This window comes from Numida meleagris, chromosome Z, assembly GCF_002078875.1.
Source record: "Numida meleagris isolate 19003 breed g44 Domestic line chromosome Z, NumMel1.0, whole genome shotgun sequence".
In the NCBI taxonomy this organism is placed as follows: Eukaryota; Metazoa; Chordata; class Aves; order Galliformes; family Numididae; genus Numida; species Numida meleagris.
In genome coordinates, this window is record NC_034438.1 from 18,335,633 (window position 1) to 18,354,494 (window position 18,862).

The 18,862-nt window shown below is 41.2% G+C and overlaps 1 long non-coding RNA gene across 1 annotated transcript; it reads left to right on the forward strand.

Annotated features, from left to right (window-relative positions):
- On the forward strand, positions 636 to 6,438 carry LOC110389259. Its single transcript, XR_002433096.1, has 3 exons — positions 636 to 674; positions 797 to 890; positions 5,363 to 6,438. It is a non-coding gene; the product is annotated as an uncharacterized LOC110389259 (long non-coding RNA).

Sequence of the window (18,862 nt, forward strand, 5' to 3'; positions counted from 1 at the left end):
GCTAAATTTATAGACTCTGGAGTATTTGTGCTTTTATTTTGTGGGTAAATCCCTTGTCTTAAAAGAAAAATCAGTGCAGGGAAAGATAGAATTATGCACACAGGAGAGAGCTGATCACCTTTACCTGACAATTTTTTTTGTGTTTGTTTTCCACCTCAGTATTGTTCAGTGTATAGATAGACTGCCTCACAGTTAGCTAGACCTTATCTAGACCTGCCCCTGCTGTTAAACAGACCTTTTCAAAGGTACTCTTTTATGCGTGAATTAGTTCAGATAACCTTCAGGTTGAAATGGAAGACATGTTTTCCTAAGTGAATTTTGAGCTACACCGAGTTGTACTGTCAAATGCTGGTTGTATAGAACTACTTTTGCAAAGCATTTCTGAAAAAAATTGATTTACTTTATAAGCTTGATATAATCAAACTCAAGTAGGGAAATTGAGAAAGACATTTGGAGTGTGTAGTGGAAATGCTAAGTCACGGCCTATAACAGGGACTGAGCACCTGCTGGGAAGGCAGGGCCAACCCAGGTGAATTCAGGTACAAGCAATGCACCTGAGTGACTGGAAGGGTTGGAGCCAGGATCCACCCCTTCCCAGACCTCATTTAAGGGTTGGCAGTGGAGGTGAGGGTATTTCTTGCTGGAGATCCTTGCCTACCTGAGGCCTTCTAATGGTAAGCAGTTCTTTTCTTTCATTTCTGTATCAGTAGCTGCTGCTTTTGGGTTCATTCTCATTTGTTGTAGCCAAAGACTTTACCACCTTGTTATTAATGCAGTACCTTCCATCCCATTATAGGGTGGCAGCCAAAGTTGCTGAATCTGATTCTTTGGTCCTTCAACATCTGCACAATTTGTGCTCTTGTGCAAGCTACCTGCAGTGGGTTACACATGTAAGTATGGGTGCAAATGTGTACAAACTGTTCACTGCCCTTACTGCTCCATGAGATTGCATCAAACAAAAGTACTTGGCCACTTCCTAGATGAGCATTTATGACTTTGGGTTGCCTAGAAATACTTTTCAAAACTTGAATACTGCAAGATTGAATGCATTCATGATAGAAGCATAAGAGCAGTTTTCTAGTTTATACTTTTGAGCCTTGGTGTGGACTTCTTGCTTATCTAGTTTAGAAACCTGGGAGACTAAGGGTTAGTAAGAGGGCTTTAGAGACAGGCAGGTGTGTTCTGACTGCCACTTATTCTACGTACTGCAAACTTTGAAACCCAAATGCATCCCACAAATGAGCTGTCTATGGGGAAAAGACTACTTTGAAGTAAGAAAATGTGTTATCGGGTAAATAAATGGCTCAAGAAAAAGGGGAGGAACAGCATTTCTAAGTAGTATGATGACCTGTAATAAAATCATTCTTTAGAAGATTCAAGATCTAATGGTTCTGTGGGACATGCTGTGTATCTAATACATCCATATGTGTATACGACTCTTTGATCTGAGTGAATAACTTGTACAAACACGTTGATCCATTCTGCCTCTCTATCAGATTTCTTGTATTTTCTTGCTGTTAGAAATTATGCAGAACTTTTTCTTCTATATTTCATGTCTTTGGGGGCTGAGGCTAATCCAGCCACAGTCCCAGAGGTCTGGGAGGTTTACAAAATATACAAGGATGGCAGAACAAAAAGCCTTCAAACACAAAGCTCAGAAAGAGACAAAGTATATTTAAGTCAGGGTCTACTGTCAGGAGTTGATGCAAGCAGTAAGTAAAGAGATTAGTGATGTAGGGGGAAATACTGCAAGGACAAGAATCTGTTTTAATTCAGAAAATAAGAGATAATCAAGGACCAAAGAAGGATGAAAATAGCATGGGATAATCATGATGGTAGGATAAGTGTTTTTGAAGTTATTAAATGTACTGTAAGGAGGAAACTAAGATAAATACACATTTTATTGAACTTTTTTCTTTTAAGTTTCATTCTAAAGTAATCCATAATCAGAAAATATCCATCATCTCTCCTGAAGGTCAGGCACATATGATCTTAAGAAAATTAGGCCTGCCATAGAAGTAAGAAAGAAACAAAAAACTATCATTGTATGAAGAAGAGATACTGGATGAAAGCAGTCAACACTGAGAAAAGCAAGGAGTGACTGTGGTCAGTGCAATCTGGACTTGAATAGTCTTTTTATTCAGTACCTTTTTAACAGAAAATGTAATTTAAAACACCTCAGAAAAGAGCAGTGGTAAATGAAGAAAAACATCTGCAGGTCTGTAAATAAGCGATGATGATGGCAGAACTAAGGGTGTGTATGCGAGCATGGGTGTGTGAAAAGCACTTTCCTCCAGTAGTCTGCGTCATGCCAAATCAAATTTCAGTTCTTTATTAGCGATTCTTCCAGAAGATGGAGTAAGCTCTTAGCAAGTACTGCACTGGCAATACTCCCTCTGCACATTCAACTTACTGTAAGAAATGAATAAACTCAGAAAACATTTGCCAATAGATTTGTGAAAATCAATCTCCTAGTTCAGGATCTAGTAGAGCAGAGATTACTCACACAGCAAAAATTAGGCAGCAGGCATCCTGCAAAAGGAGAGATAGCAGAAAACTACTTAGGAATCACATTGCTGCAAAACTTAGTGGTTAAAAACAAATTAAGGAAAAGGATAACCCAGCCAGAAATTCAACCTCAGCTACTGTGCCAAAATATTCACCCAGGTTTAGTTTTAATGTGATGGTTTTTCCACACAAATGAAATTTCCCTGTCAAGATTCCTTTCTTGGAATCTTTTAGCTACAGCTGATATGTGGTGCAATTTCATCACAGAAGATGGAAATGCACACAAAGCTAAGAACTCTGAAGTCTTGAAATTACACAGGTTCTGAGGGCTGAAAATAATGACCTGTTGAAAAATGACTATATGAAACACCTGTGAATATGATGAATATGAACTTCAGATGGAACATTAATATGCCAAAGAGCTCAGGAGATGAAAGTGGCACAAATGTCACTCCTGATTTTTTGCCAGAATCTACCGCCTGAGATGGAGGGGAGTCTTTCTGCTTAGGTCGTTTTATCACTAAATTTGTTAACAGTTGCTTTAAGATAAAAAAGCTGCCTGGATATATATTTAAAATGTGACGTGATACTACAAGGCTAATGATAAACTCTTATTACCTCATGATGAAGAACTCTGAATAAAAATACCAGGAAACAATCTGAAGTAAATATGAGGGAAAGTTCAGAAACAGAAAGTAATGTGAGCACTCAGAAGTGATATATGACAAGAAAATGATACAAAATTGTTGATGATCTCATTTAACTGTCATCAGAATTCAGTATTTTCAGGATATACTTTGATGAGAAGATACATCTGTGGAGTGGATAGAATTGCCGTGAACAGTAGCAAATACATTCAAAGTGTTTTGGAGACACTAGGCTTTGGCTTAACAAATGCTTAATTTGAAACAATGTAAACAAGATGGATAATGAGATTGAGCCAAATATAATCTGAGGCTATGGGGAGTGTTTATTCTCCTTTCTGTGCATTCAGGGATTTGTATACAGTAATTAACTCCTATGAAGCCACAGAAGATGTTGATGTGAGAGCAAATCCCTTGAGAAACAGATCCCTGTCGTTTCAGAGGGGCAAAGAAGATAAACGCAGAGATCGGCTAATCCTGTAAAATCCTTTTGCAGTGCTGCTCAGAAGTAAAGGAAAACAAGTCCTAAGCACATATCTAAAGATGCTCATCAATAGCAAAGAAATGCTGATCTCATGGAAATTGGTGGATAAAGAGACGTCCATGAACCTGAAGTTCCTTGCAGGTCTCCAACAATTAGGATGCATACCTGAAGCCATTTTCTCACTAGTTCAAAAGCAGTAGCTTGAATATTGCAGAATTCCATACAGATTTGAATTCACATTTTTAAGGGTAGGATCTCTGTAATTCAAAAAGCACAGCAAGGGAACTGAAGCATATGAAAAATTAAGGCACAAATTACAGCAAATGTGTCTTCATAACCACTGACACTTCTGAATAAGATTCTAACAAATCTCGGCCACAAACTGTTTCTAGTCCGCTTACCTGGAAGAACATCTTCTGGCCAAAGAGCAAACAAATGGTGTGAGGAAAGAGTGAAAATTATTTTAAAAGTTCCAGTTTAGTTTAGCTGCTTATTCTTTTCTTGGTAATTATTCCAGCCAATCCCCCTTTGTCATTTACCAGAGGGTCTGCAGAAAGAGATATAGCATGTGAGGCTGAATTGCAGCCGTAGAAGGCACAGTACAGATAACTTAAATATATATCCTGGATGTAATTACATGTGAGAAGACAATTCTGATTGCTTAGTTCTGAATTACTGGTAAATGCAATCATGACCTTCCTTAGCAGTTTGCTGACAGTTAAGGTAAAGCGGATTCAGACAGATATCTCAGGGTGCTCAGGAGTGGTAATATTAAGCTACTTTCTCATTTCCTGCTGGGTGAAAACATCTAACGAGAGGCAGCATATGTAACCTAGCACTTCCCATTTCCAATTTCTTTTGTGGTTGAGGAACTCTATGTATTACCACTAGTCGTTTTTTTTTTTTTTTTCTCCCAGAGAAAAATCTTTGAGAACTGACTTCCCATCTTTTCCAGAACCTGTTTGAAAGTAAACACAAATCTTTTCTGGTAGAAAGAGGTGGTAGAAGAAATGGAGTAGTAATAGTCCAAAAGAGCAGCTTGAGAGATGTTTCATGACCTTAGTCAGCCCTGATGTGACATCATCCTTACCAGGGTTCTGGGAAAGGGATGGCGGGAAAGGAACGTGAAGGATAAAGACAGAATTTTAAAGCATCCTAAAGAAACTCAGACTTCCTGTGATTTATCGTCAATCTCCATTTTTCAAAACAATTTTTTTTTAATATCCAGAATATATTGATAGTGCTTGCATGTTTATCTCAGCGTAATGGCTTGACTCTGACCCCAAATTAACACCCCTTTAATTAATCATCTATAAATGTAATCTTAGCAAAAATAACTCCAGAAAGGAAATATGTAGTTTATTCACTTATCTAGTAATTAAACATCAGATTGCCTTAAATTCGATTTAAGTTATACATAGTTAATGATACTGTCTTTGTTCAATTTATCAAAAATGTCAGCCAATGAATAGGATATATCTCATGATACCTACTTATTTATTTTCAAAGATATTGTGGACTTGATGCTAAAATTTATCAGTGTTTCTGTTAAACTTGTACAAATATTTTTATTTTCAAACATAGAGTTCTTTTATGCTTCCTTTCTGTATGCAAAACGGTTTTTGTTACTCTTCATAGTGTAATCTTCTCTTCAAGTATTATTATCAGTATGAAAATCAGCTATGCATAGTTAAATATTATGAATTGTCTTTACTTCCAATTTTAGGATTGATAATACAGCACAGCTACTAGTATTGTATTACAGAGAGCTGCTAACTTTGAACTATTATTTAAACTGGTATCAGAAGTACAGAGATATACAATATGGATGTAAATGGAAACGTCCAATCTGTTTCAAAGGACATGTGATGTACATGGAATTCTGGTGATCACAGAGAACAATCTCCCACACTGAAGATGCTTTCAGAACTGTCTATTCTCAGAGCCTTTACCAATAACAAGCTGAATATGGTTATTACAAAAAGAAGACCTAGTTTTCACAAAGAAAACTTAAGAGACAATGGCTAGAATTAAACACCAGCTAGATTAAAGCTACTGAAGGACAGCAGTCATTTGTTCTTCCTTTGGCCTACTATGCTGCTTTAGGAAGTGTTCTTTCTTACTAGATACACAGAACAAGACTATCTACAATGATCAGTGCCTGTAATATTGCTACAGATGGAATATTCTAACTCTGGAATAGAGCCAAGGGTTTGTGGGGGAAAAAAAGACTACTTCAGACAGCTCAAAACTTCAGGAACAACAAAACAAGTGCATAGCGACTAACCAGATTTCTTCTATCATGGAAAAGTGTTCTGAAGGAGATGGCATTAATGTTAGTATTTGAGCCTGGGCACAGCACCAGTATGCTTGTCTGAGCTGTGGAGGCAACTCTGGTAGGCTTGAAATTCTTCTCAGTGACAAACCTGTTGTAATAAGGGTAAATACTGTTCTTGCAAGTAAAATAGAATATGCAACAAGTTTCTATTAAAGAAGAGGTGCAGGTGACATCTTTGTGCTATGCTTTGATGCCAGCCTCCTACTGTCATTGGGAAGGGCTGACTCAAGAGCTGCTGCATAGGCACAGCATGTAGATCAATATATCTGCTTTTCCTATGTATAATTAAGGCTCCTGCTGACTTTCATCTTTGTTTCCTGATGCACTGGTGTTAGAAACCAACATCATGTTTGTTATCTCTAAAGTTGACTGTTCATGCAGTGAAATGGCTCCCATCTGAGAGGAACATACTGCAAAAAAGAATGTCCCCAGTTGGAAGGGACCCATAAGGACCACTGAGTCTAGCTCCAGGCTCCACACAGCACCACCCAAAATCCAAGCCCCATGTCTGAGAGCGCTGTCCAAATGCTTTTTGAACTCCGGCAGCCTGGGGCTGTGACCACTGCCCTGGGCAGCCTGTCCCAGGGCCTGACCACCCTCTGGTGCAGAACCTGTCCCTAACCCCCACCTGCTCTTCCCCTGACACGGCTCCACATCGTTCCCTTGTGCCCTGTCAGAGCCAGGTCTCTGACCACAGAGCACAGTGCTGCCCCTCCGCTCCCTGTGAGGAGCTGCAGCCGCCATGAGGCCTCCCCTCAGCTCCTCTGCTCTGGGCTGAACAAACGCAGGGGCCTTAGCCACTCCTCACACACCTTGCCCTCCAGACCCTCCCCCAGCTTTGTAGCCCTCCTCTGGACACTCTCATGTAGCTTTATGTCCTCTTCATACTGTGACACCCCAAACCTGCACCCAGTGCTGGAGGTGAGGCTGCACAGCGCAGAGCAGAGGGGACAGCCCCTCCTCTCTCCCACTGGCAGTGCTGGGCCTGGGGCACCCCAGGGTATGGTTGGCCCTTTGGGCTGCCAGGGCACACTGCTGGCTCATGTTCAATGTGCTGTCAACCAGCGCCCCCAAATCCCTTTCTATCTGGCTGCTCTCCAGCATCTCGTGCCCCAGTCTGTACATATATTCCGGATCATCCTGTCCTGGGTGCAGAATTCAGCACTTGCTCTTGTTAATCATAAAAATGTGTTATATGTGATTAGAAAATGTTAAATAAGTTTGAACAGTAGACATAACCCTACGCCTGCATGTCCTTAACCAAAGTATTCAGTCCCTTTGCTAGTTGACTGAACTAAATGTAGATCAGTAGCTGTTGCAGGGCTGGAGTGACCTAGAACTTTGGATGAATACAAATAAATTGATATGGCAGTATATATGTTTGTACTCTACAAGACTGATCAATTATGAAAGAAATCCTAGTGACAAATAAGTAAACAACTAGAAATCTTCATTTCATGTACTTGAAACTATTCCTTCTGACCTTGTGATAGGTTTCTAACTGGGTGAGAATAGTAATGTACTGCTCTGAGGAAGGAGGTACAGCTGAAGATAAATCCTTTCTTATGAGTGCACCTATTCAAAGAACATAAAGAATGATTCATAAACTAGAAAGAAGTTTAAACACAAACCATCAGGCCCTGAGAAACATTGACAAATATCAAAGAACATAACTGTCCTGGTTTCACCTGAGACAGAGTTGACTTTTTTTATAGTATCTGATATGATGCTGTGTTTTAGTTTCAAGTGAAAAACAATGTTGATAACACACCAGTGTTTAAGTTGTTGCTGAGCAGTGCTGTATAGAGCCAAGGATGCTTCCATTTTTTCAGCTTTTCGTACTGTCCTGCCAGCAATGGTGCTGGAGGTGGACAAGGAGTTGGGAGGGGACAGAACCACCGCAGTTGACCTAGACTGGCCAAAGAGACATTCCATACCATATGAAATCATGTGAAAAAAAAACACTATAAAACCAAGGGGAATTGCCTGGGGAGGACAGCCACTGCTTGGGAACTGGCTGGAATCAGTCAGCAGGTGGTGAGCATTACTTGTTTTGTAAATATACACACATACATATATGTCTCTCTCTCGGGAAGAGTACAAGGATGTTGCTAGGATATGCAGAGAGAAAATTAAAATAGCAAAATCCCAGAAAGACTTTAATCTGGCCACCAACGCTAGAGATAATAAAAAATGTTCACAAATATACCTACAGCAAGAGGAGAGCCAAGGAGAATCTCCATCCTTTATTGGATGTGGTGGGGAACATTACCACCAAGGATGAGGAAAAGGCTGAGTTTCTTAATGCTTTTTGTCTTTAATAGTCAGACCAGTTATCCTCACAGTACTCAGCCCCCTGAGCTGGAAGACAAGGATGGGGAGCAGAATAACCCCCCACAGTTAAGGAGGAAATAGTTAGAGACTGCTACTCCACCTGGGCTGTCACAAGCCCATGGAGCCAGATGGGATCTGACTGAAGGTATTGAGAGAGCTGGCAGAGGTGATTGCCAAGCTGCGTTCCAGCATCTATCAGCAGTCCTGGTCAACCAGAGAGGTCCCAGATGACTAGAGACTTGCTAATGTGATGCCCAACTACAAAAAGGGTGCAAAGGAGAATCTGGGGAACTACAGGCCTCTTAGCCTGACATTGGTATCAGTGAACATCATGGAGCAGATCATCTTGAGTGTGATCACATGGCATTTGCAGGACAACCAGGGGATCAGGCCATACTAGCATATGTTTATGAAATCCTGTTTCACCTACATTCTGTGACCAGGTGGCCTGCCTGGTGGATGAGGAGAAAGGGTGTGGATGTAGTCTACCTAGACTTTAGTAAGGTCTATGGCTCTGTCTCTCACGGTATTCTCCTGGAGAAGCTGGTAGCTCATGGCTTGGACAGGTACACTTTTTGCTTGGTAAAAAAACTGCCTGGAGGGCCAAGCCCAGAGAGTGGTGATGAATGGAGTTCAATCCAGCTGGCTACTGCTCACAAGTGGTACTCTCGGGGGGGACAGTATTGAGGCCAGTTCTGTTTAACATCTTTATTGATGACCTGGATGATGGGATTGAGTGCACCCTCAGTAAGTTTGCAGATGACACCAAGTTGGGAGGAAGTGTTGATCTGCCTGAGGGTAGGAAAGCCCTACAGAGGGATCTGGATAAGCTGGATAAATGAGCCAATTGTATGAGCTTCAACAGGACATAAGTGCTGAGTCCTACACTTTGGCCACAACAACCTTATGCATTGCTACAGGCTTGGAGCAGAGTGGCTGGAAAGCTGCACGGAGGAAAAGGATATGAGGATATTAGTCAACAGCTGTCTGAACATGAGCCAGCAGTGTGCCCAGGTGGCCAAGAAGGCCAATGGAATCCTGGCTTGGATCAGAAACAGTGTAGTCGGCAGAACTAGGGAGGTAGTCATCTCCCTGTACTCAGTAGTGGTGAGGCTGCACCTTGAGTACTGTGATCAGTTTTGGGCCTCTTATTATAAGAAAGACATTGAGGCCCTGCAGCATGTCCAGAGAAGGGCAATGAAACTGGTGAGGCGTCTGGAGCACAAGTCTTATGAGGAGTGGCTGAGGGAACTGGGATTGTTTAGTCTGGAAAAGAGGAGGCTCAGGGGAGACTTTATTGCCCTCAACAGCTACCTGAAAGGAGGTGGGGACAAGGTGAAGTTGGCTTCTTCTTGCAGGTAACTCGCAATGGAACGAGAGGAAATGGCCTTAAGTTGCACCAGGGCAGGTTGGATATTTGGAAAAAATTATTTTCATGAAGAGTATTAATGCATTGGGATGGGCTGACCAGGAAGGTGGAGGAGTTACTGTCCCTGAAGTGTTCAAGAAATGTATAGATGTGACAGTTACGGACATGGTTTAGTGGGCATAGTGGTGATGGGTTGACAGTTGGATTAGATGATCTTAGAGGTCTTTTGCAACCTTAATGATTCTATGATTCTATGACTATTATTATTACTGTTATTTCTCTCTTCATTTTCTGACTTACTAAATAGTTTTTAGCTCAACCTATGAGATCCACATTTTTTTACATTCTCTCTTCCATCCCATGAGGGCAGGGAAAGTAATAGAAGAGCTGTGTGATGTTTAGCTGCTTGGGGGTTAAACCACAACAAGAACATAAAACATTTTCTAGAATGTTGCATCTTCCTGAAGGAATATTTTGACTGAAGTTACCTGAACTGACAGAAAGAATACTGTCTGTGCATATTACCTGCAAAACCATGCAGAGAATATAGAAAATCCAAAGGAATAGAATCATAGAATCATAGAATTCATTTTTCATTCTCCCTAATTTGTAATTCATTTTTTTTTCTCCTGCATATCTCCCAAACTGCTGTCAATTAAGATATGAGATTAAAATACTGTTGCATTTTACAGAAAAGGAAATGGGAGACAAAGAGACTTCCTTGAAGCCACCTAATGAATCTGTAGTAAAAGTAGAACCAAAACCTACTTTCAAACAAATTTCCAGACCATATTTCACAGAATCTTAGAATTGCAGGCATTGGAAAGGACCTCAAGAGATCATCAAGTCCAATGCCTCTGGTAAAGCAGATTCCCTACAATAGGTCAAACAGGTAGGCATCCAGATGGCTCTTGAATATCTCCACAGAAGGTGACTTCACAACCTCTCTATGCAACCCGTTCCAGCATTCTGTCACCCTTATGGTAAAGAAATTATTCCACATGTTAGTATGGAACTTCCCGTGTTCCAGTTTTAGGCCATTACTCCTTGTCCTATCGCTACACATCACCAAGAAGAGCCTGACCTCATCCATTTGCCTCCCCCCTTCCTTTAGGTATTTGTTAACATTAGTCAGATCCCTTCTCAGTCTTCTTTTCCAGAACACACAACTTGGCATTTTGATTGTGCTTGCGAGAACTAAACATATATGGCAGTAAAACACTGTTTAGGTACCCTAAAACTTAGGAACATATATGTTTTCTACGCTGTGAGTTTCACTGCAGAAATGACTGAAGCAATGTAAGATTCCCTGTGCCTGTTAGTCCTCCTTGCTGGAGGTTTTAGCTGCTGGGTGAGACAATGGAACAACTTGTGTAAGTGCCCATTGTCAGATTCAATCAAGAATTGGCCAGCTCTACAGAATGTTAAAATGAGGCAATTGTTCCTTTAGTAAATGGACTATGAACTAACTATGGACACTGGGGCCAGCTGCCAATCTTTTGTTTGGCACCTTTTGCAGAATTAATGGTGGTAGAACTGGGTTCTCTTGCAAAACAGTCATAGAATCAGCAAGGTTGGAAAAGACCTACAAGATCATCCAGTCCAACCATCCACCTACCACCAATATAACCTCACTAAACCATGTCTCTCAACACAACGTCTAAAACGTCATCTATTGTATCCCATCTTTATCTATCTGCCTTCATGGTCTCATTTTCTACATATTTTCTAGGTGGATCTGTGGGCCTGCTGTTCCACTGTCACGGACACAGATAGATCTAGAGATAACTCTGTGACATGAAGTTAGCAAATATGGAGTAAAATGGAGGCAGACAGTATGTCATTAATCATAGAATCGTAGAAGCCAAGAATCCTTAGAGTTGGAAGGGACCTCTGGAGGCCATCTAGTCCAACTCCCCTGCATTGAACATGGACACCACAGCTAGATCAGGTTGCCCAGGACCTTATCCAGTCTCACCTTGAAGTCTCCAGGAACAGGGCATCAACCACATCACTGGGCAACCTGTTCCAGGAAAGAGCCAACTATTCAACATCTCTACTCCAGTGGAAAAATTAGTATGCTTTAAGAGATTCCAAATTATGCTGATGAAGTTAATCTGATACTTAAGGACAAACTGGGGCTCCCTCCTTAGGTATGAATTTCAGCTGAGCTTCAGAGTCTTATTCTTCACCTCCACAATGAAACAGGACTGATGTCTGAGTGGGCCTGGCGACTGGAATTGTAAGCACCCAGGCAGAATAGAAAATCAAGTAATGATTCTTTTCTTCCTGAGTCATACATAGCTAAGGGACCCAAAAATAGCTATTAGGTTGTTTCCTGCCACAACAGCCTCTTCTAACACAGCTGCACGGTATTCACAGGAAGTACTTGATAAAGTCACCATGATATCATTAGTAGCAGCTCTGTTTTTATCTTGAAATGTTTATTAGATGAGAAAAAGCAAGCAAAATTAGATTATATTAGAGCTAGATGTGCATATACTTACTTCCTCATGAATTTTTACATTTTTGGCTGAAAAATGTCCAATCTGTCTAGTTGCACTTCTTTTAGCTAGATGTTTCCTCTCTCCCTGCCTCCCACATATTTTTTCAGCCTAAAGTTACTGTATCAGAAACTTTCATTATAAAAAAAAAAATCTAGTACTTTGCACAAAGACTAAACAACTGCATCAGTATCGCTCACTGTCATTTCCATTAATTATTGGAACCTTTGTGTTAACATAATGCTGAGGAAAGACAGACAAATCAGAGGCAAAATGAATGAATGAACATAACACCCACAGAAGCTTCACTGATGATGCGCATATCTGATAAAATTGCTACGATTATTTCTTTAACCAACTGGCCTTTCACCAAGAGTAGAGAGCCCATTTGGCCTAACAGCCTAAAACCTGCCGTTTGCAGCTGCTGCTTCCCTTGGCTATTCTGCAGAACTTAATACAGCTGACATCATTGCACAGTGCTGTGTATGCTGTGCTGTTTTAACAACTATTTTGGCAATGCACACATAATTTGACAGCAGGAACTGCATAAAGATTTGCACCAGAGCAGTAGCCTCAGAACCTCTCTCTCTAGGTCATCTGATTATTGAACCATCAATGTCACCTAATGACTATCCAAACTGTGACATGGTATATTATTGATCTGACAAAACTGTATTTTGCTTGCTATGATTAAGAATTTCCATGCTCGATAAGACACTAATCCATGTTTTTTTCTCTTGCAAGAGCTTCCTCTCATCTAGGACTCATCTTGTGATGAATGGTATAGGAATGCAGAGATAAAGCCTTTCTTCTGAAAATACAGAAAGCTTATGATGATATTTTGCCATGAATAGAAAGCTTGTTGCAAAAGCATTACATAAGCAATATATTTCATCTGTAATTTAAGTGCATTGTTTGATTTGATGATGCATGCAATGCTACTAGAAATCTCTACAAATATACACACGATTCCAAGCCCAGTTCTTAGTTCCAGAAATTTTATAACCCTTAAAGCCTACCCATCATGATGAGTATATACACAGGTTTTCTTGAATGGTGGGCAAACTTGAGCATAATGCCCTTGTTCAGGAAACAGCTGAGCAGATGTTTTTAAGATTTTTGAAGTTACACTTTGAACCAATGCCTGTGCTGAAAGACTTACACCTTCATCTCCTGGTGGCAGCTTGTTCCTGCTGATATCACTGGATTTGCAGATGCAAAGCTGTGAGAGTGCTCAGATTTGGTGGTGACTGGAGTCAAGGGCTAAGAGGCTGTTTCCTGCAGCACCAGGACATGTATCAAAGGGAGACACCTTCACTTGTATGAAATGCTCATTTGATCTCCATTTACCAGGTTGAGCTTACCGGACACAAAGAAGTGTGCTACGCAACAGAAAAAACACAATGCAGATGTTACCTTTTCTATCCAGTGAAACAATTGCATGCAGTATATGAGGATGCAAGGAATGTGACAGCGTATATGCTTCTGTGACCCAGTAGCCATGGCAACTACAGTGCAAAGACACATTATCCTGGTGCTCAATTCCATCAGCAGCAGAACTGCAGTTATTTATGCTGGCCCCTTAACCAAAGAATGAAAAGCTGCATTTCAGTTCTGCATTACAGTTTTAGTGGCTGCACAGTTTCACAGGGAAGAGACTGTGACTGCACCTTCTACGATGAGAAACAGAAGAAAAACATTTCACTGACAGGAACCATTTATTTGTCTTTCATGGTAATGTGGACCTGTCAAATCTCATGTGCTGAGTATCAGACTTGCTCTTTTTGCCACTGCTATCTCATTCCCCACTGTGGCACTCTAGTTCATGCATCAGCAGCATACTGTCATGTGGCCTGATGTGACAGCCTTGTCTGCTGGGATTACAGAGGCTTCCAGAATCTGGCAAGGTCACCAAACCAAGCATCTATGCAGTGGTGAAACTTCTTCATCTGTTGCAAATATAACAACCTCCATCCTTTACTGCTTGACAAGATTCTGTTTAGTTTATCTGCCTTCTAGTCTGAATAGAAGTGCCTACAGAGATTTTCAATCTGAGATCTATAGTTCAGGCAGATTTTGTTGTGTTTCAGTGCCACATCTGCTCTCATCAGAATTTCTATTTTCATTTCAGAACCCTATTTTGTTAATTTATGCTTGCTTTCTTGATTAAATAGTATTAAAAACTGTAATTTGAAAGAACATTCCTGAGATATTTAGCTACCATTTTCTTGTTTACCGAGTCAAACACATTTAAAGATCCCATACTTTCAAAAAAAAGAAAGACAATTCTAAAGAAGGCATGCCTTAACATTTACATTTTGCAAGTGTAAGCCAAATTTGCAAACCTGACAGATAGAGTCAGGGTGAATGACATTTACTGCTTTCTGAAAGACGCATGCCTCTCTTTTTTTTTTTTCCTTTTCTCTGCATCCAAATTCCAGTCCCAGGATAAGTCAAATGGCATGCAGGAGTAGAAATACTGTGTCAGAGGAGAAAAGAAAGCTATTTGACACTAAGAAAGAAAATAGAGAAAAGCATTGTCAAGATCTATAGATATTTGCAAATGGCTGGCATCTTGTACCTAATACCTAACAAGAATATTTATTTTCTTTAATTACAAATTAAAGAATTTGTATTTCAATCTAAAAATTATCAGAGAGGAACAACAATCATCATTTAACACTTCTTGCTTTATTTCTCTCTTGCTTTGCACAGATTTCTTCTATGTTTGAATCATACTTGTTAATTTTATAGTATAGTCTACTCTTCAAGTTTCAAATCATAGAAGGTACATGCTCCCAATACATGCATTGAACTGGTGATGTAAAAGTTGAATTGCATTTATATTCTAGTTACGCACGCCTCTAGCAAGAAATTGAAACAGCTTTGTTAACAACGTGTCTGTCACTCCAGAATTCACTCATCCAGAACAACTCAGTTGGATATAAACCAGATGTCTCCTGATGCTATTCCTAATACAAGATGTATTCAGTATGCAGTCCTGAAATTTACTGCTTATTTTTTATGTACTATAAAATTAGCGGTTTAGGCAAAATAAAATTTGTGTTACAAAAACGTACTAAAGTCACAATCTTCTACGTCAAGATAGAACAGATGTATTTTATTAGCTATCTCACAGACAGCAGGCTAATACTGGGTTAGCTTTTGCGATGACTTATGATGACTTATGTTACCTGTACAACTGTTTGCTATCACTAAAAAAATATGAATTTTTCTCCTATTCTCTGCAGTCCAAATCAATGAATAACAGCTTCTTCTGTATATTCGTGATCTAGTATTTGGTACAGAAAAAAAATACGCTTGTGTTAGCAAATGAAAAAAAGGTAGTATAATCAAAGCAGTAATTGAAAACTTTAACTGATTGAAGTTCATGGCTGGTACTATAGTATTTTCTTAGGCTAAAGTAATTAGATATTTAACTGAAATGAGCGTGTCATATGTTAGCATTTTGTGGAAACAGCTAATTAATAGCAACTATGTACAAAACAGAGTTTTAAGCACACTGTGTCCCAAACTTATTTCATATGTTCTAATCGAACAAGAGCAAGTGCTGAATTCTGCACCCAGGACAGGATGATCCGGAATATATGTACAGACTGGGGCACGAGATGCTGGAGAGCAGCCAGATAGAAAGGGATTTGGGGGCGCTGGTTGACAGCACATTGAACATGAGCCAGCAGTGTGCCCTGGCAGCCCAAAGGGCCAACCATACCCTGGGGTGCCCCAGGCCCAGCACTGCCAGTGGGAGAGAGGAGGGGCTGTCCCCTCTGCTCTGCGCTGTGCAGCCTCACCTCCAGCACTGGGTGCAGGTTTGGGGTGTCACAGTATGAAGAGGACATAAAGCTACATGAGAGTGTCCAGAGGAGGGCTACAAAGCTGGGGGAGGGTCTGGAGGGCAAGGTGTGTGAGGAGTGGCTAAGGCCCCTGCGTTTGTTCAGCCCAGAGCAGAGGAGCTGAGGGGAGGCCTCATGGCGGCTGCAGCTCCTCACAGGGAGCGGAGGGGCAGCACTGTGCTCTGTGGTCAGAGACCTGGCTCTGACAGGGCACAAGGGAACGATGTGGAGCCGTGTCAGGGGAAGAGCAGGTGGGGGTTAGGGACAGGTTCTGCACCAGAGGGTGGTCAGGCCCTGGGACAGGCTGCCCAGGGCAGTGGTCACAGCCCCAGGCTGCCGGAGTTCAAAAAGCATTTGGACAGCGCTCTCAGACATGGGGCTTGGATTTTGGGTGGTGCTGTGTGGAGCCTGGAGCTAGACTCAGTGGTCCTTATGGGTCCCTTCCAACTGGGGATATTCTACAATTATGTGCTTAGTAATCACCAAAAACTCTAGCCCCATGAAAACAGCACTCTGTGAAGTACTGTCAGAGCATATAATTGGACTGGAATAGAGGAGCAATGTGAGTTGTGTCTAGCATGAAATTATATAATTCTGGTCCATTTCTTTCTCATCTTTTCCATCTTCAAATTATTTGAAAAAGAAGACAAAATGAAAATCACACAGTTACTGCTGGAACATAAATAACAAAACCTAAGGGCGGGGCAGGGGCAAAGTAACATCTCTGCAAACACATGAAGGAAAATTCCAGCATTTCTTAAATTTGTATGCATTTTTAAAATTAAACTAAGAATTAGAAGAGTACTGGTTATGGAGAGATGCTGTTTGCCTTAATGTTATTAGTTTTCATTAAAAAATGTCATCTTAATAATTTAAAGAAAGACATGCAACAATCTGAAAAAGAATCCTGCCTTATGTTTTATTGATAGTTCCCTGTATGGAAATTTTAGATGTGAGATTCTTTGGGGACTTCAATGATAAGATAAATTCCAATATAATAAAAAGATGTTGAAGATAATTGTTTTGGGATAAATTTTGGAACCTAGCACCATTTAAGTCTTATATTTTCTAATACAGTATCTGCAGTATCTTTCTACTTTAAAAGCTTAATAGAATAATAAATTCAGAGTATGTTTTCAAAATTCTAGAGTCTAAAGTTGCACTGAATAGTTGAATCTGCTGCTTCAAAGATCTATTCAGCTAAGATTTAAAATACCATTCCAAAATGAGAGCTTTTTTATGTAACACTATAATTTATTATATTAAAGATTGTGTATTGTATTTTTTTTAAAGCAAAACTCTAGACCAACACATTTCTGGGAATAAGAATCTCTCTCCTTTTCCCTAATTGCAACTGTTAATAAATATAATGTGCCCTGTTTTCAGAGACAAATATTACTCAATTATTTCTTGGTACATATTCACTTAAAATTGATAAAGAGAATAAATCTCGGGCATAAACATTCAACCACTAATGCACACACAGAGATAAGATTTTAAATGCAAGTATTGAGCAAATTCATAATGTCTGCAGGACCCTAGTGTCAGAAAGAGTAATGTCAAAGTCAGTTTTGTTCAGGAAAGAAGAAACAGCTGAAAGCATGCATGATGCCACATGTCATGTTTTGGAATAAAAATCAACACTGCTTAATTCCTATTTTCATGTTATACTGAGGCAGCTTTAAATATCTTTTAGTGACATTAAAAAACAGCAATTTTGAAATTACTTCTCATACACACTTTAATCCATACTCATGTCTCCTTCATACAGTTTGCCGAGGTCATAGCTCCTCTAGGTGTTGTGCTTTATGCAACATATACCATGCACACAGAAAGGGGTACTCCAGAGGACAGGCTCGTTTCCACACAGCATTGTCCAAACCACTTCCCCTCTGCTCTGCCCTGGTAACATGCAACCTCTGGCAAGCATCCCTGAAGCTGCTCATTTTTGCTGAACACAGCAGTGCTTTATCTTCAGCACTTTAGTAAGGAAGGAGATGTCAAATCTTAAATCTGATTGCAAAACCGATTATACATTTTCCTGCCTGCTTGGAACCTGTACAATCTGGGCCCATGATAATTAAGGACTCAGTAGAAGAGAGTTATGGGAGAATTGCTGAGAAAGATGTTTAAAGCAACTTCTTGGAAAACAAAGCCAGCCGTGGGAACACATGTGAAAGGCGTGCAGCTTTGTAAGTGTTTTGCTGGTGCTCCTATCTGACGGCCCCAATACTGCTGCCAGTAGCACATGCCACCACCCAATGCTAGGCGCCATTTCAGAGCAGGGCTGCTTCTACCGTGCAGCAGCACTACCATTTTCCAAAGCCCAGCAAAAAACAAAGCAAGGACACAGAAAAGGGACACGGAGAGCAGAATGTGGCCGAGAGCTACAGGGAGGAAGCCCAGGGGCTGCTGTACATACAGCACCGCGCTGCCCAGAAAGATGTACGGGAGGACTGCGGGCGAAGGGGCCACAACGCGGCGCCACAGCGGGGAAAGCGGGGACGAACCCCGCGCGGCCAGTGCTGCGTGGCGGCGCCGGGCGGGCAGCGCAGCCCGGGCAGACGCAGGGGCCGGGACGGCGACGCGGGAGCCCCCTGCTGCACGGAAGTGGGGCGACCCCTGCAGGCCACCGCCGCCTCCCGGCCCGGCGCCCTTCGCCCGCTGCTCTGGGCCCGGCGCTTCGCCTCCGCGCGCCCCGCGTGCCTCCCGGCGTTTGCTCAGCCCGAGGAGTCTCCCCCACCGCTACTAACTCGCACTGAGCCGCGCGGGCTGCACCGCCACTGCCCGCGCCCGCCTCCGCGGCAGGACGGCGAGCGCGAAGCAT